General features: G+C 61.0%; 1 protein-coding gene across 1 annotated transcript in view; it reads right to left on the reverse strand.

Moving 5' to 3' along the window:
- RBFOX3 (RNA binding fox-1 homolog 3) overlaps positions 1-26,623 on the reverse strand; it is a 131,311-nt gene extending 104,688 nt beyond the window's left edge. The window contains 1 exon segment of the mRNA XM_035312589.1: positions 26,404-26,623. The gene's annotated coding sequence lies outside the window, so the exon portion shown is untranslated.
- Positions 26,624-26,675: the final 52 nt, after the last annotated feature.

Genomic DNA, 26,675 nt, shown 5'->3' on the forward strand with positions numbered 1-26,675 from the left:
GTGATGGAAAAGGGGCTGCAGGCTGGACGCAGCGCCCCGGAGCAGCCGTGCCACAACACAACAGAAGGAGAGGACAGCCTGTCCCCAGGAGCTGGTGCTCGCGCCCGTGCTGCCAGCACCGTCCCTCCCCAAACACCTTCCAGGCTGCCAGGCCTGGCAGGAGAGGAGGAGCTGCCGCAGAGCTCGTGATCCAGGCAGGGAGCTCGGATCCGCCGGCCGCAGCGGGCGCCTTCCTGCTCATTTCCTCCCTGCCTGCCAGCGCCGAGCACCCGCCAGCCCCGTGCATCGCCCTGCTGCCCCCCGCGCCCCCAGCAAGGGGCAAACCCCCCTGCCCTGGAGAGGGGAAGCCCCTGGGAGCACCCTGCAAGCGCAGGGGTGGAAGCGGAGCTGCACAAGGGGAACCAAGGTGGACGGGGGGGGGCTGCCCGCAGCAGCACTGTGCCTGCAGGTTTGGGGTTTTCATCTCCCACCCGCCCGCCTCTCCAGCCCCGTGTCGTTGTAGGGGCGAGGAGCTGCAAAGGCAAAGCTGCAGCTGGGAGGGATCCCTTCTGCTGCACGGGGAGCAGGACCGGGGCTGGTCCTCAGCCCCTGCCAGCCAGGAAAGGCGAATTCCGACCCTGGGGAGTAATTAGCGGTGATAAAGGTGAGCGCAGGGGGCTGCCGGAGGGGACACAGGGAATTCCCAGCTCATTACAGCTTTGGCATCTCTCATCCCACGGTAACAGCCGCTCCCCTTCTCACTCGTTTGACTCCCCCCGGCCGCAGACCCGCAGCACCCCCCGCCCGCCGCTGGGTCCCCGCCGAGGGCGCACCTGGGCCTGGAGAGCGGTGCCGGGGCCACCCCGCAGCGGGCAGGCGGAAGGGGAGCAGGAGAGCTCTCAGCCTGCTGGACTCCTGAGCCGCGCACAGGCCTAAAGGCGAGCTGATTAAAGCAATTAGGATTTTAAATAGTAACATCAGAGTGGCTCATCAGCGCTGAAGAGGCAGTCAAATGACGAGTCTGAGGATCCTATTTAGGGACGGCAGTTGGCTGAGCATCCTGAGCCCCTTGCCACCAGAGGCTCCGGCCGGTCCCCAGCGCAGCGGCACCCCGCAGCCCCGCCGGCACCCACCTGGGCACACAGCACGGTGCCCTCGGGGACAGCCCCTGCCCACGGGCACTGCGGGGTCTGCACCGCGGGGCACCCCGCAGCACGAAGCGGCCGTGCCAGGGCTGTGCAGTGCGCAAGGAGCGCCCGGCTGTGCCCCGCTGCCTGTTCTTAAGCTTGTTTGTTTTCTGTAATAAAGGCTCCTGGAAGGAAAACGTGGAAAGAATTCAGCAGCGCTTCTCAGGAGGCAGTACTGCACACCAGCAACTAAAAAGTACCTTTTGCAATAGATAAAACATAACACGCACATTTTGTCTGTTTGGACTCAAAGTCTGATATGGCAGAGATTTAAGGCAGTCTGATGGGAAATCCGTCTATTTTAGTCTATAAGAATCTCCAATCACAAAGGAATCTGGACACGAATACAGATGCAAGAGCAGCATAAACAGCCATGAAATGCTCCATTCCCTTCCTTCTGCTGTCTGATTTCCTACCCTCGGATTTGTTTCTCGCTGTTGCTGGCGAGCTCCCGCGCGCAGATGGATGCGGCGCCCGGGCTGCGCGCCTGCCAGGCCGAGCACGTCCCCGCGCCCGGGGCCGAAGGAGCAGCGCAGCCGCCGGTGAGCCTCCTCCAGCCCCGTCCCGAGGGACACGCTGCCCCGTGGGACGGGATGGGAGCTTGGCGTGCCCGGGACAGGGCTGCTCCAGACCCACACGGTGTGTCTGCATGCTCCGAGGTGCGCATCCCGGGGCAATGGCACAGAAACCCGGGATGCCATAAGGGAAGGCTTTCCCCTTCTCCATCAGGAGTCGGGGCAAAGCAAGAGAAGAATATGAGCAGCCTCGAGCACAGGCGAGCCCTTGGTGTGTAAATGCCCATGCTGATGTCCCTGTGCCGTGGCAGGCCGGCCTTCTGCCTGCCCACAGAGCGATCCAGCCCCGGTGGGTTTGGGGAGCAGCACCGGCTGGACCACGCGCTGGCACAGGGAGTGCTGCCACGGGGCCGGATCCCCGCTCTCGGGGGGGGGAAAGGAGAAAAAGGGCAGGAGCGGGGATCCTGAGCACAAGCCGCTCATCTGCTTTCTTGCAAGCTCTGGAGATGCTGTAGGAGGGTACTGGCATAGGCATTTACATTTATTTATAGGCATTTCTGTGGCACTCAATTAAACGCTGTGGTGGAGATATTGCAGCGTGAAGAGTATTTAGAGCCATTTAACACCTCTTAGTCGGCAAAAGCCCATCTGATTCCTGCAGTGAACTGGGAAAGTGCATGCAGCAAGGGCAGGAGTGAGGAAGGCTGCCCTTTCACAACCCGCTCCTGACTTGTGAAGGGAGATGGGATGCCTGCACTCGTGCTGGAGCATCCCCGCGCCTCATCTGGTGCTCTGTTGCTCCCAGGCCTCCCCCTGGGAAGAGCCCCTGTCCCCCAGCCGCTGCGTGAAGCCCCCTGACCACACGCTGCCGAGCCCCGACACCACGCAGCCCCCCCAGCAGGTCGATGTGCAGGGCTCCCAGCGCAGCCCCAGCACCCCCAGGTGCTTCCCAACCCGGCCGGCGGGTGGGACCTGCCCCCAGCAGCACACGGACGTTCCTCTGATGCTCAGGGAAGGCTCCTTCACAGCCTTAACCAGGTTCCTGCTGTTAACCACTCAGCAAAACCTCGCTGCCACTTGTCAGGATGCTGAAAGACTGAGCCGGTAAATCTCCAGATCTCCGGAAAGCCAGAGAGGGAGAGAGTTCAAAGAGAAGGCTGACAAGTGCACGCCAAGGTTAGCACTAATTGCACCGCTGCAAATTCACCGGTGACACTTTCGCTCTCTGATCTGCTCACTCCCCCTCTTCCATGCTGCCCAGGGGGATTCGCCCGCTGGGCCCCGGGGCCCACAGCCCCCAGTGCAGAGGGGCGCGGGACCACCCGGACACCCCCAGCCCCGTGTGCCGCTCGCTGCTCAGCACCAGTGGGGCCAGGTGAAGCCACGGGAGCGCACATGGGCAAAGCGCAGCCGCAGGGAGCCAACCCACATCACAGCAAGCTCGCCCATCCCCAGCACAAAGAGCAGGTCAGGGAGCCTACGGTCCTGACGGGCAACGGGATGCATTTATCACTGCTCTGGCATCACCGTTATACAAGGCTTCATTAAAATCCAGGCAAACTGGGCGGAAAGCCTGCAATCAGAGGCAGAAAGCCCCGGTCAATCGAAACGCCGGGATGCCCACCTCCTGGCACCGCCGCCTCTCCGTCTGCGCCGCCAAAACGGACAAGTCCCTGCTTTGCTCCGGCCCCTCTGCGGGCTGGGGGCTGCCCTCAGAGCGCCGTGCCCCCAGCCCCAAGAAGGGGCTGCTGCCACCGGGGTCTCGCTCATCTCATGGGGCCCCCGGCGCCGCGTGGGAATTGGGGGGCTGGGGCTGGGCGGGCTCTGGCTGCGGCCACCTCCCTGCCACCGCCGGCTCGCCCCGCCAGCTGCTCCGCGCACCCGGGCTCGTGTCGCTTGCAAATGGATGCAATTAAGTTGATACTGCAGCGGGGCCGTAATTGCTGTTTCCTTAGCTTGGCAATACGACCCCGGAAACCCCCATTATACTAATCACTGTCAAACGAACACAATCGCGGCACACATAAAAACCTGGTGTACTTCATGGTGAAATACAACACCGCAGAAGGCTGAACCGTTCCATAAATCTGCTTAGCACTTAACACTGCCTGCTAAATGGCCCCGCTTAATTATGGCTCTATAAACATGACTTTATAGCAATATCAATACAGTCAAAAATCAATCCCGCTGACGGACAAATGGACAGACTCACATCCCGCCGCCCCGGGGCTGGCCGGGCTCCCCACGGCACGCCTGGCCGAGGACACCCGTGGGTGCCGCCTCTCCGCGCGCTCGGCCCCGCTCCTCGCCGGCCCCACGGCACCCAGCCCTCGGCCGCGCCGGGCTGGAAGTGGCTCCCAACCCAACCTGCCTTCGCCCAGCGCTGCCGAAGCCGCAGACAAGACATTAGCATTACAACCCACACCGATCTTTGTCAATTATGCTACAGTATTTGAGCTCTAACCAGCTTTAAATTGAATCAGGACGAAATCATCAGTATAAAAAGAGCCCGCACCAGCCTTTCAATTCCAGCACTGGGGAAAAAAAAGTTATACATCTCATAATGGCCTTCTACCCCATAATGAACAGGAAAAATAAATTAGATTCCCAGCTAAGGGTATATTTATACAATTTCATTATGTGCCCATGAGCAAGTCTGGTTTTCACCAAGATAAAAATGAGCTCTCAGCAATGCTCGTACTAAATAAATGGAGTGATTTAACAGCTTAACAAGAAGTGCGATAGAGGGGTTGAGGAACAATGTCAAAAATGGAAAATAAAAATAAAAAAATGGAAATGCTTGTGCTTTTTGAGCTGTGCTGCTGCACAACAGGACCGCGCCGCATCCTGCGCCCGGCCTCCACCCGCAGGCGGCGGAGCTGGGTGCACGTGCCAGGAGCAGCCGGGGATTTCCGAGGCAGCTTTGGGGCTGGAAAAGCGATTCTTGCACTTTGGAAGTTGCTGCAGGCACTGAAAACACTGAAGAGAAGCAAGGGCCGTGCCCACAGCACGGACGAGGCTGGCAGGGGCTGGGGGGAGCAGCGCAGCACCTGGCTGCCCACCCGCACCCTGGGGACGAGAGCCGGCCCCGGGCAGCGGGAGCACCGTGGGGCTCAGCGCGTGGGACACGGCCGTGAGCGTGAAGCTCCCACCAGAGCAAATGGGCACAGGGGGCTGCAGCACCCCAGGGACACGCACAGGATTCAAACCCAGCTGTCTGCGGCAGAGGGGCACAGCGAGAACCTCTTCCTGCTGAAAGGAGAACGGGAATTACTTCGCTGCTTTCTCTTGAAGCTATTTAAATATTTTCTCCTGCTGATTAATTCGCCGCTCCCCAGGGCTCAGCACGGCTGCTCCCGAGCCAGCGCAGATGCCCACCCCGAGGAGCCCCTCGGCACCCTGGGCAGCGCGCTGAGCGGCGCCCACCCTCCCTGGGAGAGGAGCCCCCGCGCACCCAGCCCCGCGCAGCGCCACGCTGCCGACCCTCCTGGGAAGAGCCCATTTCCCCTGGGTGCCCAGCACAGCAAAGCCGATCGAAGCGGAGCCCAGGCAAGCAGCAGCTCCAGTTATCCAGTTATCTGTCGCTTGTGCGGGCACGGAGCAGTCCGACTCCTTTCCCCCCTTAGCCCACAATCCAGACGCAGTCTGGTGGCAGCAGGAACGAGCTGCACGACCTCACTTCACTACAGGGAAGCAGCAGAACAGCAGAGCCCAGGGGCACGGGACGGGACCGAGGAGGGCACGGCTCCCTTCACACGCACAGGAGGTGCAGATGGGTGCAGGAGCGTGGCAGGAGGCCGGGCATCGCTGCCGTGCAGCCACAGGCACCGGCCGGCTGGCGGGCAGCGAGGGAGCACTGTGCCTGCCCACGGGGCTCTCCGGGAGCCCCCCGGGGCTGCAGGCAGTGCCGCACAGCACGGCGGTCACGGCACAGCACGGCGGTCACGGCACAGCACGGCGGTCACGGGGATCAAGCGGCGCCGTCCCTGTCGGCTGACACTTCAAAGCCCAGCTCTTCCAGCCGGCTGCCTCATGCGCGCAGCCCGTATTCCCTTCCAACCAATTTCACCGAGCCCAGAGGGAAATTCTTAATTCCCTCCTCCAAGTGCAGCCTGTTTAATCAACCTCCTATTATCCAATTCGGCCGCAAGCTGAAACCCGGGCTTGCTTTTCACGCTGCTTTTCCAACCTCCCTGCTCCTCGGAGGCTGCAGCGTGTCCTCGCCTCGTGAAGCCCCGTGCGCAGCTCGACGGGGGGGGGGGACCCGGCCAGGCCCCCGGCACCCACGGACGGGGGAGCTGCGGGGGCTCCATGCCCTCCCCACGGCTCTGCCCCTGCCCCTGCTCCCCACCTCCTGCCGCTGCCCAGAAGAGCGCGTCAGCTCCCCCCCGGCCCGGACCACACATCCATCTGGGCTCAGCATTGTGCATCTTCCCCAGCACAGGCAGGCTGAGCCTAAATCCATAACCCACACTTGAATAGCTCATCCATTTAATGGCAGATAGCTGCCAGCAGGCAAATCTGTCCTCTCAGCAGCAGCAAAACCAGAGCTAAGCAGTTGCCTTTTTTTTTTTTTTTTTCCCTTTTTAAATCAATTGCGAGGCCACATGGTCCACCGGAGTGATCTGGAGACCAGGAGACATCTCCAAGAAGGAGCTGGCGGACTTGGCTGCGTATCACAGCTCTCCTGCCACAAGGTGACATTTCCCTCTCCATCCTCCCTGCCCCAGGGAGCTGGGAGGATTAATAGTTCAGCAGGGCTTTGGAAATATGTGTGCTGAGAGTTATGAGCCTGGTTCATAATAGGAGTTCCCTCCCCTGCCGCAGAGATTAATCGCCAGTACAAATGCAAACACCATTTGGGCTCAACTGTCCCAAAACGCAGCACAGCTGGAGAGGAAGAGGAATGCTCTCCCTGCGCGCTCTGCGCAGCTCTTGCCTGATAATGGAGTTTGTGCTATTCAGTGTTGTCGTCGCCTTTTGTCTGTGCCTTTGCCTCGAATATTACAGAAAAATACATTTGTTGTGGAAAGTATCAGTTTAAAAGCTACTGAACGCTGCATGCAAACGAGCCACAAGCTCTGAAGCCTGACCGTGCTTCCTATTGCTGGAAAGAACTGCCGAGCAGCTCGGAAGCCGGCTCTGCTCCAGCCCTCCGCACGGGAGAGCCAAGGAAGTCGGCGCTCAGAGGGGCACAGGCTGGTTAACAGCTGGTTTACCTTCAAGACCTTAAAAAATGCAGCAAGAGCCCCAAATCGTCCTCAGGGGAGCCGCTACTGGAGCGGGGGACGCGGTGCCTGAGCACACCTCGCTGCCCCCAGCCCTGGGGAGACCCCGGGCACCTGTGGGGGCCAGGACCGGGCGCCACGCGGTGCCCCACGTCGCAGCACTGGGCTCCCACCAGTGAAATGCCCCAGCCCAGCCCAGCGCATCGGCTGGCAGCTCCCATGTCCACGCCGTCCTCCCTCCCTCCCAACCTCTGCGTGTTGGATCGAGATCTCTTTTCCCAGGAAGGCAAAGACCAGCAGCACAACGCACCCCCCGGCTGCTTCCAAAGAGTTCTCGTGTCCCTCTAATAGAAACAATAGCCTGATAATTTTTAACACGATATTTTAACCAGCCCCATCTCCAGCAGTTTCCTAGGTTGCTGGAACCCTTTACAACCCCCAAAAGGATTAGCAAATGATTTCTCTCTTTCCTTTCGATTCGGGAGAAGGAGAGGTATGTCGGCTCAATAGTAATTAGAGTGAACTGCAGCTTTTAAGCAGCCAAAGCTCATGTTACCACCGAGATGCAGGAATGATCTAATCAGACACTGGGGTCAGATAACCAGAAAAAAACCTTAAAGGAGATCGGAACAGCTCGCGCCTGCTCCGAGCGGAGCGTGCCGAACCTGCCTGCTGCCAACAGGCGCGATGGCACCGAGCGGCTGCACGGGACCTGAGAGGCAGCGGAAGGAGCACGCCCGCCCCGCACCCTGCGTGCTCAGCCTTCATCCCTGGGGAGGAGGAGGAGGAGGATGCCCCCCTTCCCACCGCCATCAGCTGGACGCAGCGCTGACCGCCAGCAGCTGGAGGGAAGGCAATCCGCTCTGCTTTGCTCTCCCTCCCGCACGGCTCCACCTCGCCTTCCACCCCTCCCTTTGCCCTTTTACGCATTTAATCTGCCTCTTCACCCCGGAATCAAGTAGGATGCAAGTTCGGTTGGGTTGGATGCTACAGATTAGATTGCATCTGTCTGGGTATAAATAATTTACTGCTTGATGGTCAGAGTGAATTTAATTAGTTCTTGTTCTCCTGATAGAATCAGCCCACCGCTGCTAAAGCATTTCACTCCGAATTAGCCTGAAAAGGACTAACAAGGCAGTGCTAATTTTACACACACGACATCCCCCGCAGTCTCTGAAAATACAGCTCCACGGAGCACCATGCGCTGCAGTCCCTGCCTCAGGCTGGGGGAGCCAGGGCGAGGGAGAACAGATCCCAGCAAAAGCGCGAGGAGACGTGGGGTGCGCGCGGGCACGGGCAGGGGACAGCACCACGCAGGCACCCAGCTCCCCCCTGCACGGTGCCTGCTCCCACCGCCTGGTCCCCAGGTGCCGGGGGGCGCAGGGCCCCCACAGCCCTGGGTCGGAGCCACGCTCACCCGACCCCCCATGGCCCTGGGTGCACAACGCAGACCTCACTCCAATGTCCCTGCTGCCTGGGGTCCCACCTGCCCCCTCCATGCCCAGCATCCCAGTCAGGTGGGGGCTGGACATCAGCCTCTGCCAAGCCAGCACTGTGCCGCTGCAGTGGCTTTAGGTACAACCAAAGAAACCAAAGGCAGAAGTTCCTCTGTCCAAACCACCAGTTACAATTTGCCATGGATGCCAAGAGCACATGGCACCAGGCTTCACACAGACACACACGAAGCAGTCTTGGCCCCAAAGGCCACTGCACGGGGTAGAGGACAGGGGAACAGGGGGAGCAGAGTGGCAGTGGCCCACGGGGCAGGCGGGGATGCCCGAGCCCACCCGCAGCGCTGGGGCCAGCAGGGGCAGCAGCTCCATGCCCACAGGAGCAGCGCAGTACGCTCCCTGTGCCTCGCAGTCAGACCCTGCGCTCTCCTCTAAGGACAGCGTCTCATTGACCGTAATGCTTTACTGATCCTGCCTCCCTCCTCTGACCTACCCTGTCTCCACCACGATTTATGCTCCACATTAGCAGTCTAACAAAGCCTCTTCCCACATCGCCGGTGCGAGGTGGCACTGCAGACGTCTGAGCTGCGCAGAGCGCGAGGTGCCCAGCCACATCCCCTCCGACAGCCCCAGTCCCCACCAAACGAAGGGTGGTGAAGGCTCGGTGCCCAGGAGCGCAGTGAGGACAGGTCGCTTTGCACCTGGCCCCAGGCACGTGGATACTGCTGAGAGCAGGACAAGAGCAGGACTTGCTGAGCCCGTCCTGTCCGTGCCCTCAGGTCGCACCAGCTCTGCCCTGCTGTGGAGCGGTGGCCTCCAGCCCCGGGCACAGCCCCCCAGCAGACACTGACCTGGGAGATCTCTGCCCAGAGGTGAAGTTCTGGGAATGCCGGGCCAGCAGGAAAAGGCTCAGCGAGCACTGCAGCAGTGGGGATGCTCCCAGGGCCGGTGCCAGAGGGAACCTGCCTGGGGTGACCGCGCTGGGGACCGGGTGCCCCTGCCTGGAGCGGAGGGGGCAGATGGGCACCGCCACCACCAACCCCCCGGGTCAGCCGCCGGACAGCACCGTGCACCGGGACGGTCACACTCCTGCTAAAAGAACTACCAGGCTCATTTTCCCCACTCAGCTCCTAATCGCAAGGCTCTGGCTCTAAGCCTATAATCCAACATGCAGCATCTCACTCAATAAATCACCCCGTAAAGGCGAACCAGCAAACAGCTATCAGCAGCTGTCAAGAGCCTCCAGGCAAAACCCACCATCCCTCCAGTCGGCAGCGGGAGCTCACCGCCTCTCCCTTCGCCCTGACAAGCGGCTGGTGGACCACCAGCGCCGGCAGGCAGGCGCTGCAGCAGGGACGTGGCAGGGCACAGATCGGGGCACCGAGCGGTTCCCCAGGCACAACCGGGTAGGGTGGGGAGGCAGCATCCCTCCCTCCCCGAGCTCTGCTCCTGTCTGTAGCGTGGCAGGCACTCAGCAAGGGAAGGGCTGAAAATCCCCAGCCCCAGCCACTTCTACCCTGTAAGGACGTCAGCAGCACCAGGAGAGATGCTCCTGGGAAGCAGCTCCAGCCCCTGCAGAACCCCGGCAGAGCCCAGGCAGCCAAGTAGTGAGAGGAGAAATCCAGCGCTGGGAGCACTGCCAGGCAAGGAGAGCAGCGGCCACCACCACGGGAAATGGAGGCCGAGGGAAGGAGAAGAGACTCCAAGGGTTGGAGCTGGAGCCCCACAGCACTGCTCCGTGCTCGGGGCAGACCCAACAAGTCCCAGCTGCCTTCCCAGACACTGCTCGTGCTGGGGAACATCAACCACGAGGGCTTCTGCAGAAACCCCAGCGGGTCTGGGGCGCGATCCACCACGGCCGCCCCTGCCCAGCGCACGAAGCCCAGCACCCGGCAGCACCGGCCCCTCGCCTCCCCCCGCCTGCAGCAGGCAGTCGCTGCTGTCGGCTTGCGCATCTGCCCTGGCTCCTATTTACATGTAAGCTGTGCTGACACCTCCTCTTCATCAGTGCCAGGGCCTTCCTCGGAGGCCATGCATCTCAAGCAGGACAGCACCATAAATATTGCATAGGAGGTGTTTCTAATCTAGTTATGGGTTCAGCCTCTCATGCTCTTCCATCAGGGAGCCTTGGATTGAAATTGAAGTGTATTAGTATAATTTTATCAGGTTTTATTAAGCCTGGGGTCTTACGTTTTTGATATATAGTTTTAATTAAGTTTTAAGTCAAAGAATGCAGTTGCTCATATTTTATCTTGCCATGTCACATCAGAGGGAGGCAGTTAATCAGCACGTACAAAAACTTCCCATTGCCCGTGACGAACGCTCACAAACTTTTCCTGCAGAGACCAAATCCCCACCAGCACTCGCACGGCCCCGGGCTCTCCCTTCTGCACACGTCTGTCCTGCCGTTCCTGTGCCGTCCTGTCCCATCCTCGGGGGGGGGGGACATCCCCAGGACCGCTCCTCTCTCAGCCAAACCGCCCTGGACCTGCAGCACCCCCTGGGCGTTGGTGGCCGAGGGGACCTGCCAGCATCACACCCTCGTGCCGAGGGACCCGCAGCTCTTGCCCTCCGTTCACAGGCTGCTGCAGCAGGCAGGTGGCACGCACTGGCCAGCTTGTTGGGCCTGGGCACCCCCACGGAAATCGGGCTCCAGGAATTCCCCAGCAAACGGAGCAGCCCCGTGCCAGCCCCCTGCAGTGACCCCAGAGCAAGACCCACTCCGGGAAGTTTCCCTCCTCCATGGGGAAAGGAAATCCCAGCCCTCGGCGCTGGGCTCTGTGCAGGAGCTGCAGCCCCGGGAGGCTGCCAGCCTCACTCCAACGGGGCAGCTGCTGTCCCCTCCTCTGCAGATCACCGCCTGGGGACCCGAGGCCTGGGGACGTTTGCCAGCGAGGGCAGCAGATGGCATCGCAGCTTGCGCTCCCCCTCTGCAGCTCCGCTCAGATGGAGCCCGAGGGGCTGCTCCTCCCCGACGGGGGTGAGCTGGGGGCAGCAGCAGGTCACCCCCGGGCACATGCAAGGGGCAGCCTGACCCTGGGGGGCCACACGGAGAGCCCACGGGCGCTAGCAGGGCAGCAGCTGCCCACCCTGCAGGTGGGGGCTTTGGGGAGGGCTACGCACCCGCCGTGCTCCTGCCAGGCTCATCCCCTCCACTGGGGTGGCAGAGACCTTGAAGGGTGGCTGGAAACGGAGACAGCAGCAGCCAGGAAAGGCTTCAGGTGCCCAGGCTCCTCGGGGCCTGTCCCCGATCAGTGCCACCAGGTCCCTGCCCCGCGTCCTGCCAGAGCGAGCCCGGCAGCGCCGAGGCCACGAGAGGCTGGCAGCGGGCGCAGCAGCTGAGCGGGACCTGTCGCTCTGCCTGCAGGTGCTGAAAAATTTATCACCGAGCTCTCAGGAACGAACTCAATTAAAAACCATTTTAATGATATTACATTAAAAAAAAATAACACTCATATTTCCCACGTCAAGGTTCCTCTCCGTGAGAGAGGCAGAAGCCTCCAAGTGTAACATTACAAATGAGGGGATCTGCGCTCTGCCAACAAAAGCCTGCGCACGGCCAGCGGGCTCCTGCCGCACGCTGCGATCCTGAGCAAAAGGAGCTTCCCCCTGCGCCCTCCTCTCCCAGCACAGAGCACAGCCTTCCCTTCCCCTTCCCTTCCCCTTCCCCTCGCTCCCCCAGCCTCACAAAGCCCTGGCCGTGGGCTCTGGGGGTCAGGCACAGCAAAGAAACCAAACGCTGGCGGCTCACACCAGATGGGGACGGCCGGGCTTGGCGAGCCCTCCTCGGTGCTTCCTGCTCTCCACCTGTGCAACCTCTACCTGCAAACCCCAACCCCATCCAGCCCCAGGGAGGGGAATCCTGGTGGGGAAGGCTCCCCCCTTATTCCCTTCTCTCTCCCGAGCAGAGCAGCGCGCCTCTCCTTGCAGGTGTATAAATCAGCACAGCCACCTAACAGCGAGCAGTGCCCGACGCAGCAGGAGCCCCGCGGAGCCGAGGGCTCTCGGTGGCTTTGCTCCAAGCACCCCGGCAGCAGGGCTGGAGGAAGGACAGAGGAGCCACCAGCCGCAGCCATCCCCCAGGGGAGCCCCCCAGGGGGAACAAAACGAGATCCATTGGTGCAAGGGGCGAGGGCACGGGGCAGGGGGTGCCCACTGAGGCACCAGCCCCGCTCCACCGCGGGTCGCCCACGCGGAGCCGAGCACGGGCACCCATCCTGCTCCCCGCAGCGCCGCCCTGTCCCCGCACCCCGCGGCAGCACGGCCCCCACTGTTCACACAAGCAGTTTCTGTCTATTTTCGGCTGCTCCGAGAGCTCCAGTTTCTATATGAGGAGAGAAACACCAGAAACACGGCTGCTTCTGTCGCTCACTGTAATTTCAATCGCTTCTTCCCCAGCCCTGCAGCCCCCGTCCCTCACCGCCCCGTGCCCAGACCTCCAACCACTGCTGCTGCCCCGTGGCCCCACCAGCACCAGCCCCGAGTCCCCCGGGCACCCCAGGGTGCAGGAGGAAAGAGGTGGCCCCGAGGGGTCACCCCAACCCCAGGCCAGCCCTGGGGAGGGGGCAAGGACCCCGGGAGCCCCCAGCCCTCGGGCAGAGCTCGCTCGGCTGCGCCCTGCCGGCATGGGGGTGCCTCCTCAGGGTGCCTCCCTGGGAGCCCACGGCTGGTCCCCGTGGGACAACCGAACCCACGGGCAGGCCGGCAGCGCTGCTGAAACGCTGTCAGGAACGGCGACGACTTCTTTCCGAAGAGGAGGGAGGGGAATCCCAAGGAGAGCAGGGATGATTTCGTTCATCAGTTGTAAGACTGATAGACTTGGGGGGATGGGAGAGTATTTTACATTTCCTCCTTTCTCCTTTGCAAAGAAACAGAGATTTGGGGTTGGATTTGAACTTCATCCAGCAGGAAAAAAAAAACTCTTTGAAAAGAACTCGGTTTGACTGTTTAACTCTCTCTGTCCCCACATTCCCATTAAAATGGGATTTGGGGAAAGCAGAGCTGCAGGCCCAGCCGCCCCACGGGCACACAACACCCCCGAGCAGGGCTTACCCCAGGGCTGCGGCACCAGACCCAGGCCCCAGCAGCCGCCACGCGGCGGGGAGCTGGAGGCGAGGCAGAGGGCAGGGACACGCTCCCCATCCCTGGGCAGCCTCTTCAGCACCAGCGAGGGAACCCACGACAGCGGAGCGGGGCCACGCTCCAACCCACGGGTGCTACGGGGCAGGAGGCGCGGACAGAGCCGCGGCCAGGCTGCAAAAGGACTCCCTGGGAGCCCGGGGCCGCACGCACAGCCCGCGCACCGCCTTCCGCCGCACGCTGCCGACCCCGGCCACGCTCCCCCCGTGCCCCCGCATCGCCTCCCTGCCCCTCGCTCCCCACCACGGGCTCTGCAGCCACATCTTCGCTGGGCAGCGAGAGAACAGGGGGGAGCGAGCGCGCTGCGTGCCATCTCAGTGCGTGTATTTATATCCTTCACAGACGCAGCATCCCTTTGTAAAGGCACGGAGCGCGTACAGTCAGGGCTGTCAGTTCGGCGGCATGTTACAAGTGTTTGATATGGAGATTTTGGCAGTGGGAATGGATGTACCTCGCTGAGAGGTTTATGTAAAATGACAGCTTCTGGAAAATGAAGCACTCAGATTAAGGAAAAAAAAAAAAACAAAAGTACAAACAAAAGGGAAGAGGGGCTCCCGCCCGGCGGGGCCAGCGCGGCTTTCTGCTCCCTGCCAGCCTGCCTGCGCCTGCCCAGCACCTCGGCTCCTCGGGCTCTGCTCGCGCTCCCCCGCTCAGACCGCTGCCCCATTTCCATCTCATCGCTCCTGCTCTCCCCCTTGTTTACTGGGCTGAGCCTTTTATCACTGGCTGCGCGTGGGCGAGCGTGGGAGGGAGGCAGGGAGGTGGATGCCTCGCAGAACGCTGCTGTCAGAGGCCCAGAGCAACTCCTGCCATCGCGGCGCTGCGCGGGGGGAGCTGCGGAAACCAAGCCAAGGAGGCTGCGGGGAGCGGTGCCCCCTCCGCGGGGACGGGTGCTGAGCTCTGCAGGATGCCCAGAAAACCGCGGCCAGAGGACGCAAAGCATCGAACCCAGGGAGAGCAGAAGGGACCCGGCCCTGGGGGGGGCACGCAGCGGGCAGCGCAGCAGCTCCCTGCAGGGCCTCCGCCAGCCCAGGCACCGCCGCCCCCTCCCCAGCCACCCCCAGCATCCTGCAACCGGGCAGAGGCTGCCCCATGGGGAGGGACAGAGGCTCCAAGGGAGCCCTGCAAGGGGCGCAGCCGGAGCCCTGCTCCCAGCTCCACGTTTGCCCTGCCGTGCTTTGCCGTGGCCATCTCGCTCCTTTGGCTTTACACCCTCCTTGGCTGCCTCCAGCCCGGCGAGGATACGTGCCCATAGCCAGGGTGGAAGCAATTCCTGCTGCAGCAATAATGATCCATAAAGAAGCTGACTTGTTTCTTACCTCTCTGAAATGAAGGATGGTGATTACCCTACATCCCAGTCCACAAAGCTTAATCCAAATTGATGGCCTCCCAGAGATTGCTTCTCTTGCCTATCACCCAATCTAATACCCAGCTCTCCTCTACCCACCTCTACTGAGTAGCAAAATGTCAGAGTAACTCACGCAGGCTCCGAACAGAGAGGCCGTTCATCCTGAAGCGAAGGGCTCCTAGACCAGACACTAAATTAAGTGCACGTTCGGGACAGGTGGCACACGAGCCTGGCCCTCCCAGAGCCCCGAGCTGCCCGGAGCAGGGCAGAGGTCTGCTGGGACCCCTTTGGGAAGGGGCTGCCGGCAGCACAGGTTGCTCTGCACTGACTTCACGGCAGATCCAGAGGCCAGGAGCTGACCGGGAGGTCCCAGAGCTGTCTGCCCGAGCCCCCCACGCTGCCCGAACCTAAGCGAGGTGTCGGGGTATGCTCAGTCCAGGCACACGAGACCTCTGCCCACTTGGCACAGGGTTAAAGCAGAGGAAGGAGCAGCCCGGGTCCTGACCTGGGTCACGGTCTGAAGCAGCCTGCTCTGCCCCGCGGCTCCCCGCGTGCAGCTCGAGCTCCAAGGCCGAGTTAGCAAACCCGTCCATCAGCGGTGGCTGCGCAGAGCAAAGCCCCTGCCAGGCTTATCTTCTGCACGGGTCCCAGCCTTACAGCCACGGTGTGCACCCACGCCCCAAAGCCTCGCGGCACCCACAAGAGCTCTCATTTCTAACAGCTGAGCTCCCGAGACCTCAAACCTCCACGCACAGCTGCCCCGCTGCCCAAGGAGCCCCAGAACCAGGCTGGCTGCAGCACGCAGCGGGACCCGGCCAGGTGGGACGCCGGCGTGGGTGCAGGCACAGCAGCACGGTGCCCACGCAGCACCTCAGGCTCCAAACCCTGCTTGCAGGCTCTGGTGGCGGCAGAGCAGCGAGCCAGCACCGCGGGGGCCCCTGCCCCACGGTCGTGTCCCCCCCCCAGGCACAGCTCCTCGGCACCCAGCCCTGCAGCACAAGCCCCGAGCGCTGCCCGTGCCCCCACGCCAGGGCTGCAGCCCCTGCCCCGCTCTCTGGGCACAGACACACGCGGTGCAGAGCTGAAAAGGCTTGTGCTGGGCTGTGCACAGGTCTGGTTAGCCATAAATATCTAGGAGCAGAAGTGACAACGAAGGCTACGGCTGAACCATGCACCATATATCATGGAATACAGCACAGACACTGAACTTAACTGCCACGCATTTCCCCCCACACTTTAATGAAAACTGTGAGAAAAAGCTCTCCAATGCCCTATCCACTGAGAAGATCCACTGGCAAACGCACGCCTGGCCCTCCACCGGTCCTCTCCTCGGCTGTCCCAGCACACAAACCACAAGAGGCGCCAGGCACGGGCCGCCAGGCTCCCCGGCCGTCCCCCCTTCGGAACCTTCCACTCCATCTTCACCAAGAGCATCGCCGCCGACCTCGGGCATCGCCGCGAGCAGCGCGAGCACCCCGGCTGCCAGCAGCATCCCCTTGGCGTTGCTGCGCCCGCCGGCTCCTCGCGACGCACGCAGGGAGCCCAGGCTCCCGTGGCAAGGCGCTGGGCAGGCGAGCTGATGAACATTCATAAATCAACCCTCCCTTTTGCTTGCTTAAGATATCCTCATTTATACCGCACCACAGGTGTGCGCGGCACTTAGAGCCAGAGAAGCAGCCGAGCTCCCTGCCAGGAGAGCTTACTTTCTAATTAGACAGATAACAGCAAATCATGACAACAGACCACCGTGGGGAATGGAAGGGACTGCTGCTCTGCGGACAGCGGGAGGTCCGGGGGCCTTTCTGACAGACACTCCGCTTGTTTCGCATTCATTTCCCACACCTGATAATGGGAACGCAGCGGCAGCCCACACCACAGCCAGAGCCTGATGAGAAAACATTAGCAGGAGGAGGAGCGAGGGAGTTTGGGGAGAGGCTGCGGAGGGAAGAGGGGTCTTGCACCCGCTGCCCGCCTCTGCCCTTCCTCCCCAGACACTCCGACGCGCTCACAGCTGCTCCCCGGGCAAGGCAAAGCCACATCCACGCTCCCAGAGGGGCACGTGGGAGAGAAAGGCCCCCTGCAGCAGGACGAGGAGGAAGGCATCCCACGGGCACCCATCCGTGCCACAGCTTAAGAGCGCGTGGGGAGCATCCCTGGGGAGGCTGCGCCTGCCGCCCCCCCGGGCAGGGTCTGCAGAGCTGGGGCAGCGGGGAGGGACGAGTGCCCCGAGGAGCCCAGTGCACCCCAAGGAGCCCAGCAGCTGCCCAGTGCCGGCTGGCATCGCTCCCACCGCAGCCCCCGGTGGGCGGCCGCACCAGGGGAGGATGACCAGGATTTGGACAGAGCCATAGGGAGAACGTCTCTGGGGGAGCAAGGAAAACAAGCCCAGCCCCAAAGGACATTCACGGAGCCACCCCAGTGGAGGAGCGAGAGCACCCGTCGAGCAGGAGGATCCCGTGCAACCCCAAAGGCGCTGAGCGCTGCCCTGCTCCCTCCACCATCCCCCAAATTTTCCTTCAAACCAAACTTCCCCTTGCATGGCGAGGCTGCAGTGTGTGTGTGCATGTGTTTTCAACCCAGTCTCTAAATGAGGTCTTTGCTGAGAATTTACAATTCCCCCATGGCCTCAATCTTGCAAAGATTGCTTTTTTAACACTGTTGGGCTTTAATTCTAATAAGCCTCCTCTTTATTACGGAACCAGGTCACATTGCCTTGACACTGCAAGAAAATCTTTCATCAGGAAGGAAAACAGAGGAGGGGAAAAAGAAATAAAGAAAGGGAGGGAGGAGGAAGAAAGGCGAGACAAACAAACAGAAGCTGTTCACTTCAGCTGGGGGACTTTCTGAACCGGCAGAACACGGCGCGGGCCCAGCCGCAGGGCTGCGAGGAGCGAGGTGCCTTCCCGCAGCGCCGCCCGCACGCCCCAGCTCCCGGAATTATTTCTGGTGCGGCTTCACCTCCCACACACCCTCCCACCCTTTGCTGCTTAAAAATGCCGAGAGGAGCAGGAGGGGAAGCTTGACAAAACTTTGACAGACATAATGAGGACAAAGTTCAGTCCTGCCCTGGACAGATGGCTGTTATTACCAGCCTGGTGCACGGCTCCTAATTACCTGGCCCGCGCCGCAGGGATGGGAAGCGGCACAGCGGATCCGCGCGGCGGCTCCCAGCACCTGCGGGACCCAAGTGCCCCTGCCAGCGAAAATCAAAGCCCTTCCCCGGAGGGGGGAGGCAGTGGCACAGCTTCTCTCTCATCAGGAACAACTGCTTGGAGCTGCTGCAGGTCGATTTTCCCTTCTGGAGGCTCACCGCCCTCCAGCATCCCAGCCGGCACGCGGAGCCTCAGCCAGGCGGGAGGATTTGCCACCTCTTCAGCTCCCCAACTTCTTGGCTTTGCCTAGCTCAAGACACGCTACCACAACACATCTCCTGTTGCTATCTTATGTCATGGCCATCGCCATGGAAACAGGCTGATCTCATACCCCACCTCGGCTCCCACGCCTGCATCCTCAGCGGCCCCTGGCTCGGAAGGGCAGCGCGCTCATTTGGGGCGTGCTGAGCGCCCTGCTCCCAGGAGGCGATGCCCCAGCAGCCAAAGCACCGAGCACGCCGCGACTCCTGGGCGCCGGTCCTGCTGTCCCCAACACCGGCCCCCTGCCCTGTCCCCATCTCGCTTCTTGGCACGAGGCAGCTCGGCACAGCGCGGTGCTCAACGCGCCGTCCCCGGCCAGCCAAGCAGGGAGCACCCAGCCCGTGCCAACAGCCGGCACCTCGCGGCCCCACGCGCCTTCCCGGTCCCTGCACGGAGCAGCCCACCAGGGCCAGGTCTGCACTGCCCCGGGCAAGGAGCCAGAGCCCCAGCCCCGGTTTTGGAGGTTGGAGCTGAGGTCTGGATGAGGCCAGCACACTGCCGGGCGTGCAGACAGAGCTGCAGGGCGTGCAGAGCCACGGCCGCGCACGCCACATTGCTCCTCCTCATTTCCAAAGACAGCAGCAAGGCAGCTCAGGTCAGAAGCAAGACACGAGTGTCTCTTTCCCATGCTGACGGGGACCCAAATCCACCCCCCAGATTTTTCCTGCTGGGCTGTTTGTTGAGCAGGGGAAGGGCGATGCTTTATTAAGCCAAGCGGTCCAAGCACGGGAGATGAAAAGCCCCTTCCAGGCTCGGTAAAAATCAGGGCTCCCTGAATCACAGCCTCTCCCACACGAGAGCACAACCGGGATTCACAGCTGGGGGAGGCCAGGGCTGCTCCAAATGGAGATGTTTTAATTCTTAATGCTAGCAGCTGCACTTAAGGCGCGAGAGGCATGGAAGCCATGCACAGGAGTAACCATGGCAACTTCACGGAAGTTAAATAAAAACTTCTTTAAAAAAAGATAACGAGGTCCCTGAATCATGCTTTATCAGCTATGTTGCTATAAAGATCGAGATACAGCCAGCTCAGGATTCCTAATTACTTCTGCAATATACTGTAGATAGCTTTATTTAAAAAAACCTGGCTCTGCGTATAATTATTTAGGCCCCTCTCCATACCCAGATTTGCATATTCCATGAAGCGCATTCTCACCCGGATCTGCCTGCGAGCGCCTTCCCATGCAGCGCCTGCCCACGCGCGGCGCTCGGGGCTTCTGCAGTGGAGCCCCGACCCCCTCCTCCCGCGGGGGGCACGGGGAAAGCCCCCGCGGCGCCGCCGCCCCCGGCCGCCCCCGGCACGTCCCTGCCAGAGCCGCTGGCGCGCAGCGGGAGCAGCGCCCCGTGCCCGGGGGCCGCAGCGCGGCTCTGAGCGACTGCAGCAGGCGCTGCACCGAAATGCAGATTGCCTGGGCTGCCTGCAGAGCCCCCGGGCGCAGAGCGCTGCGTGCCAGCGGCAGACACCACGGTGTGCCGAGCGCCCGGCCGAGAGGTGATGCCCCAGCCCCGGGGGTCACCTTGCCACGGCCAGGATGAGAACCAGAAGCAGCATTTGTCCCCAAATCAGGGAGGGAGTGCGCGGCGTGCATCAGCTCCCTGCACGCTACCAGCAGGCAGGAACTGCTGCCCTGTCCAGAAGTCACCCTGCAAGCTGTGAGGGATCTCCAGCCCTTTTTTCCCCCCTTATAAAATGCTCTCAGACAACCCCAGCCCCTGCTGGGAGAGCGAACGGCCACCCGCAGCCTGCAGAGGGATGCTCGCTGGTACCCGTGCCCTGACAGTGCCATGCCCATAAGGCACCGTGAGACCCGAGTGGCGTTTGGGGAAGGTTCGTTAAAACATACCACATCCACCAGCCAAAAAACCCGCACGAGGCAGCTGGTGCAGGGGCCGCCAGCAGATCCCTCAGTGCCCAAACCCCGTGGGTGCCCACCCCAGGGCTCAGAGCCCCCCTCCCACTGCCCCGTGCCTCTCCCCAGCCACCAGCCACCGCGCTCAGCCCCGGGCAGAGGCACCAAAATCCCCCAGGCCCCCTCGGGGAGGGCTCGGCCGATGGCAGTCGCAGCCCCCCCCGGCTGCTCACGGTGCCTCCAGAGCCGCGGAAGGTGACTGATTTATTCCAACCATTGCTGCCTCTCGGAGGCATCGCTCCCTGCCAGCCGTGCAGCACTTTAATTGTCCATCAAGCGGAGCAGGGAAGAGCTGTAAATCTCCCCCCGCAGCCCCTGGAGCCGAGCACCGCAGCCCCCCCCCATCCCCTCGGCCCTTGCCTGCAGTGCTGGGGGCAGCCAGTGCTGCCCCCCCCAAACAAAAGCATTGCTGTGGCTCATGGGGCTTGCTCCTGCACGCCGGGTACCCCCCTAAATTATTTTTTCTTTCTCAGATGCCTCTCACAGAGACATCACCCCCAACAAAAGGACGCCGGCTCCTCCGTTAAGGAGAAGGACGTTCTGCACGCAGATTTAAATAGTTATTCCAACTCTTTATTTTCACAGCTTATGTTAAGGCTCAGGGAATTATATTTATTATTTACTATGTTTTTTAAACTCATTTAGTTTAAGCTAGTTCTGAATAGAAATTAGAATTCAATTAAAACGTGGGGGAAAAGTCAGCATTTTGAAGCAGATTATTAAGTAAAGCTACATTAAACATGTTGGAAGCATAAATATCTAGGAACAAGTTCTATATTTAAAAGTAGATTTATTCAGCAAAGGAAGTATCATCTGCGGATCAGGAATTTAAGAACTAGTTATCAAGGTCACAGTTTTAGAAGCAGATCTCAAATTCTCGCATCTATGTTTTACCCAGAGCCTGATTAAGAGTTTAGAAATCTGGAAAACTCTTTTTCCCTGGCTCCCTGCACTAGAATTAATTGTTTATTGATCTGACAAGAGGAAAATATTCTCTGTCTGGCTGCAGAGGAGGTGAACCTGTTGTCAAAAGTTGTTTTATCACTCCCATAAATTGTAGTCGTAATGACTTCCCCCGGTTCAATAGTTTGAGTTTCTCTAAACACCAGCAGCACGCATGACCTGCCCGAGTATTCCTTGAAATTATTTTAACGGGTTACAGTAAGTCGGCTCATTACGCCGATTCCCAATTTCGAGAAACCTTGAACCTCCAAAGAAAGCCTCGGACGCTCCCAGCTTCAGCCAGCTCCAGCTGCGCCCCCTCCTCCCGCAGCCAGCCGAGGGCAGGCAGGCTCCGCGCCCCCCCAGCCGTGGGGAGGGGTCCCACGGCACCGGGCACACCGCTGGTGAGGACAAGGGGCACGGGACCGGGCTCAGCATCGGCCCCAGGAGCTGCTGCAGCTCTCCTGTGCCTCCACCCTCGGGGCGCTCAGCAGTGTCCCCCCGGCTGCCACCCGACGTGGGGGTGCCGGGTGATCCCCGTGCCCCCACCCACCCCCTCCCTGTACCCCCACTGCCCCCCACAGCCCCGGGAGCTCGCACGATAAGCTGCGGGTTGCCAGCCCATTTTTTTTTTTTTTTTTTTTTTTTTTTTTTTTTTTCGAGCCCTCCGCAGGCTGGGCCACGCGGGGAGCCTGTCCTCGCTGCAGGACACAGCCCAGGAACGCGCTTCCCAGGCAGCAGCACAGCTTTGTACCGTGGCTATAAATAAAATAAAAGGGCTCCTGCCCACAGCGGTCAGAGGAGCGGGGAGAGAGCCACCGAGGGAGAGCGCAGCTTGAAAGGGAGCTGGCGCCAGCGAAGCTGGTGGCACGAGGGGCTCAGCAGGGGACGACAGGCAGAGGAGCTCAAAAGCGTGCAGGCACGGCTGTGTCCCCACGGCACCATTGGGGACCGAGGGACACGGGCAGGAGATGTGAGAGAGGGGCTGGGGCTCCAGCACGCCGCCGGCACAGGGACAGGGGCTGCTGCACGCCCGCGCTGGAGAATGAAACATGAAAAGGGATCCCGCGCTCGTGTGCTCGTTTCTACCCATTAGAAATTCAATCTTGTCGAGTCTGGAAGACACAATGATGCCTGGAGCATCACAGAGTGCGAACTGAGCAAAGGAGAGAGCTAGCTTTAGATTGCCTTATTGAAAATAAAAGTTTCAAAAAAAAAATTTAATCTCAATAACTAATGAAATAACAGAGAAGAAAAATGTGCTTCCTCGTCTGGTATCTCAGCCTGTCAATTAATTTGCAAGAACGCACATCCCGAAATACCTCAAACGCTTCCAGCAGAAAGCACTGGAACAGCGCTGACAACAAACAGCCCTGCTGCTACCAAGGGCTCGGGAGGCAAAGCAGCTGCTGCCGGCAGCCCCGAGCCGCCCGGCCGGGCACGGAGGAGCACCCGGGGGGAGAAGAGATGGAGTTGGAGCTGGAGGCCCGAGCTGAGCACCAGCGGAGGGGCAGGAGAAGGGGCTGGGAGGGGAGGGTGGGTCACCACGACCTCGGAGCCAAGACGTGGGAGGCCTGTCAGCTCTTGAAGAGACGTCTCCTTTACACCGCATTGCATTCATCGGCAGCGAGCAAAAGGCGCTCAAACCCGTTTAGAAGCAAATGCTCTGCGGGTCACCTTTCAAACCCAGCTGAGGCACTGACGCACTCCGTAACCTCAGGAAAGGCACCTGCACCTCGCACGTTTGCTTATTCCAGGTGGAAAAGGGGGTGATGTTACCAGCAGAGCCCCCCGGCAGGGCTGCAGCACAGCCCTGCAGCAGGGACCACGCGCTGCGGCTCGACCAAGCTGGCTCCTGCACCGTTACCAGCCTGCCCCTGCCAGCCCCAAGCTGCTCTCGGCTTTTGGGAAGAACTTGGGGACACTCAAGCAGACGGCACAAGAGAAGAGAGCTGGGTTCAGCTCAGCACACCTCGGCGAGGCACGAGGAGCTTGACTGCCAGCAGCACACGGCTTGGCTGAGTGTCTATCACGGCACCGCGCCGGCACCACCTCCTGCTAAACCGCTCCCTGCTGAGCCTCGCCACCAGCTCCCCTTCCTCTGCCACAGAGGTTCCATGGAGAGGTTGGTTCCTTCCAAGGAGCAAGTCATTCATAAGAACTAATTATTCAGCGTGCTCTCACCCCATCGCACCATAAATTAGAAGAGAACTCAAATAAATTAAGGAACTTCCCTCATGCCTTTTATTATCTCAATAACCTTCAGAGGCATTTATCCACCCGTCAGCTGATCCATTTGAAAAATTGTGACGACAAACTAATTTAGTAAATGCACACACTTAAAAACCTTTATTTATCTACTGAATAAGCAAACACAACCCCTGCTAGAAGAGCTGCTTGAGATGCAAGCCTGTAACGGGGACACCCGCTCCCCCCGGGTGCCCAAGCCCAGCGCTCCCCTCTGGCCGGGGAGATCCGGGGCATCCCCCTAAGGCACCGTGACAAACGAGCTGAACTGCCGCACACAAACTACACCCCGGATGGGAGAGAAGCAGCTTGCCTTGCAGGAGGAGGAGGCAAAGCATTAGCAATCAGCAGCAGTAGCACGGAGAGACAGGCTCCAACACCAGCAAACGCACCGCGCAGGCTGCCCGACCATCCCACCGCCGGGATGTGAACGCAGTAATTAAGGACGACATGTTCTAGTGATGGGAGATGGAGAAATAAGTGCAACTGGGAGAGAAGCCCTTTATTCTGAAACAGAAAGGGAAAAAATCCATACCTTGATAAAAAGGTACTGTGTAAGTGGGAGACACGCCGAGTTCACACGACTGGAAACGTTTGGGAAAGGAGAGCTGGAGGAGCTGGGTTTCCAGAGGAAAAACACGGAGCAAGTGTCAGCAAACCTAGAGACATCACCTAAAACCTCGCAGGCTGCCAGGGCCCCTCCTGCCCTCAGGAGAAGCAGGAAAGGAACAGACAGGCACCGCAGCAGCCCTGCGGCAGGGCACAGGGTACCCCACGGGGAGATGCCAGCCTCACACCGACCGGGCTCCAGGAGGAGATGGCTGCCCGTGGTGCCTTCCTCAGCACCTCCAGCTCTGGGAGGCCTGGCCCTGGCTGCTTCCTGAACTGCCACGAATGAGAAAGAGCCACGGCTGCGGGGTGCTGCCCTGCCCCGGTACCCCCCGTGCCCCTCTAGGATGCGGTGAGGCTCAGATCACAGACACAGCACCAGCCAGCAGGGCCCATGCCTGGGCCCCCCTTATCCGGTGCCCCAGAAGTACCAGCTCAGCTCACTACACCGAATTTGTGACCCTCTGAGCCACGTGAGACAATCCTAAAGCCATGCCCCAGAAGCGATAGCTGTAACCCTGGCAAGAGTTTACCGAACGCTGCAGCAAAGCATTTATGTGCCCTTGTGCCAAGGCTTTCTGTGGTGCTGAACAATCCTACAGATCACTTCAAAGGAGGAAAAAAAAGCCTCTCATGTATTTTCTCTGGAATAACAAACAGAGCCTCTTCACGGCTCCCCAGAGCCAAGAACAAGTTCCCAACGACTGGCCAGATTTGGGCAGCCCTCCCAGCCCCAGCCCGCTGCAATCATCCCTCTACAAAAATTATAAACTCCGAGCACTTTCTCCATCTATTATACAGAAAAATAGCCTTCATTTCTCGCTTTGTGCGGCTTTATCACGCCTCAACCATTTTAGCCTGAAGCCAGGAAGCTCTTTGGGGAACGGACTGTCTTAATCTGCATTTGCACAGCACCCAGCAGAACAAGGCCTCCAGCCTGACTGCAGCCTTCGGGTACTGTTGTAATACAAACAAAACAGCAGCAGCAGAATACACCTTTGAAAGGCTGCAAGATGAACCGCAAGCCTCTGGACATCCTGGAGAACGCCAGGCAGAAGGAGCAGGGAGCAGGAGCAAGGCATTCCCCGGCTGCAGCCCCCCGAAGCGCGCAGCATGCTGCAGCCACCCCCGCCGTGCCGGCCATGCCCCGAGCCCCACGAGGAACCTGGGGCAGGCTGGCACCGGGACAGAAAAGCACGCAGCAGAAAACACCCCTGCTCGGGGCCAGGTTTCCGTGGAGGCAGCGAGCAAGTTCCAAACCCTCACAAAAAGCAACCGAAAGCAGCCGGTGCTGTTAATGTCATGCTTACTGGAGTGAGAAGCTGAGAAATCCCCGCATCCCTGCTCTCCCCCCTTGCCAACCCCGCCTGCGCACACCGATGCTAACGAAGCCTCTTCAGCCCCCCGGGCAGGAGCTGCACTGGCTCTGGGTGCCGTGGGGAGAGGGGCAGGGTCCGTCCGTGCCCCCCGCAGGCCTGCCCAGCACCTGGGCAGCACGGCAGCTCCAGGACCCCATGCCATGCTTGTTTACTTCAAGCGCCTGCGGTGAAACACTTGGACACGGTGCTGCACGCCGTACAGCTTCCTGGCACGCACACTGACAGAGGATCGTCAGCATATGGGCGGCTGAACAACGGCGCTGTGCATTTACACGCGCAACACAAATCAACCAGGTGACTCTGGAAGGCCTTGGCTCCCTCCCTCCCTCCCCATGCAGGGAGCCCTCGGCACGCCAGCGCAGCCTCACAGCGAAATTCCTGGAGATGGGCACCCGCCTGGGGAGAGGAGAAACCCGGGGAGAGCTGCCCAAGCTGCGCTCCTCGCCTCGCTCTGCCCCTTCCCGGCGGGGCCGAGCTCTGCCCCGCAGCTTTGCCCACTCGTGGAGGCTGCTGGCCCCAGCGGGAGCCTCTCCTCCTCCTCCTCACCCCACCGATGCAGGCTCCACCTCGCCCAACTTTTTCTTATGTTTTACCTTCACCTGGAGGGTGTGATTTTAATTGGCGTAACATTTCTGTTAACAACAGCAGCTAATTAAGACATCCGTTAAGAACCTATATCGCCAACTTAACGAGAAGTTGTGCCAGGATTCTTCCGTGGGCAAACGGGAGGCTGCAGCCGCCAACTTCAGGAGCCGCCGCCGGTAGCGCCGCGTCGGGCAGCAGCACACGGCCCCCAGTGCGGGCAGCTTGGGGAAGGCGCCGCACCCCCGAGGGGAAACCTCCCCCCGGCGGCCCCGGGCACGGCGATACCGCGTCCCCCCCCCCCGCACCGCCCCCGGCCCCGCGGGGCTCCCCCCGGCCCCGATCCGCGCCCGCCTTCCCCTGGCCGGGGCGACCCCCGGGGACACCCCAGCGGGGCTTCCCCGCCGCCCCCAGGGCAGGACCGGGGCGAGCCGCCCCCCCTCGCCGTCCTCCCCCCCCCCCCCGGTGACTCACTCTCAGAGGTCCCCGCCGCGGCGGCGGAGGCGCAGGGGAGCCGCGGGTCCCCGCCCGCCGAGCGGCATCTCCCGAGCAGCGGCGACCGGGGCAGCCCGGCGGCGGGAGGCGGCGGGAGGCGGCGCGGCACCGCCTGGGCTGGCACCGCCTGGGCTCGCCTCGCCGGGCAGCCTCGCACGCGGCTGCGCCCGCGCCGCCGCCCCCGGAGCCGCCGAGCGAGAGAACGAACGATGGAGCGAACGCGCCCGCCCCCGGCCGCCGCCACCGAGAGC

The sequence above is a fragment of the Oxyura jamaicensis genome (assembly GCF_011077185.1).
Source record: "Oxyura jamaicensis isolate SHBP4307 breed ruddy duck chromosome 18 unlocalized genomic scaffold, BPBGC_Ojam_1.0 oxy18_random_OJ166, whole genome shotgun sequence".
NCBI lineage: Eukaryota > Metazoa > Chordata > Aves > Anseriformes > Anatidae > Oxyura > Oxyura jamaicensis.